The sequence below is a fragment of the Microtus ochrogaster genome, chromosome 19, assembly GCF_000317375.1.
Source record: "Microtus ochrogaster isolate Prairie Vole_2 chromosome 19, MicOch1.0, whole genome shotgun sequence".
Taxonomy (NCBI): Eukaryota; Metazoa; Chordata; class Mammalia; order Rodentia; family Cricetidae; genus Microtus; species Microtus ochrogaster.
In genome coordinates this window covers 27,720,294-27,721,016 of record NC_022021.1, presented here as the reverse complement: position 1 = coordinate 27,721,016, position 723 = coordinate 27,720,294, and positions in this window count along the sequence as shown.

Sequence of the window (723 nt, the reverse complement as noted above, 5' to 3'; positions counted from 1 at the left end):
CGGGCATTCAGAGTAGTAGACCTGGAGGGGAACTTGCTAAGTCCATTTTCCCTTCTCTGGCCTGAACTTATCTCTGTGTTATTTGAGTTCACTTCAGTGAACACAGAAGTTCAGAGGAACATGAAACGGGAAGAGATGCAGAGCACACACCCTAACCCTGGTCTCTCAGTTCTACTACCTGGTGAACTTCCTCTCTGAGCCTGCCTCCCCATCTCTACTTCAGGGATAATACACCAGGTTTAAGGTTGTGAACATCCAAAGAGCCTCCTTCTGGTCTTAGTCACCACTACTATCCACCCTGACCATCCCCATAATGACTTATGACTTATTTGGTCTTTTCTCAACCGTCTAGGGCACTCAATAAAAACCTGTTGAACAAATGAATGGGTGAGTTCTATATAATAGCTCAGGCCTGATAGGCTCACAGGAGATGGTGAAAGAGCACAGGGCCTTCTCCTCCTGCTTCCAGAACAAACATAGTTGTAACCACATTACCTCAGTATTTAATCACTATACTTTCATTTTGCAGCTCTTTTTCCAAGTTCAGTGCCCATGGTAAGGCCTTCCCTTCCTATCAGATGATGTCATGACTTCCATTGGCTATACTTTTGTATTTTTCTTTTTTTTGATTTTTCGAGACAGGGTTTCTCCGTAGCTTTTGGTTCCTGTCCTGGAACTAGCTCTTGTAAACCAGGCTGGCCTCGAACTCACAGAGATCCGCCT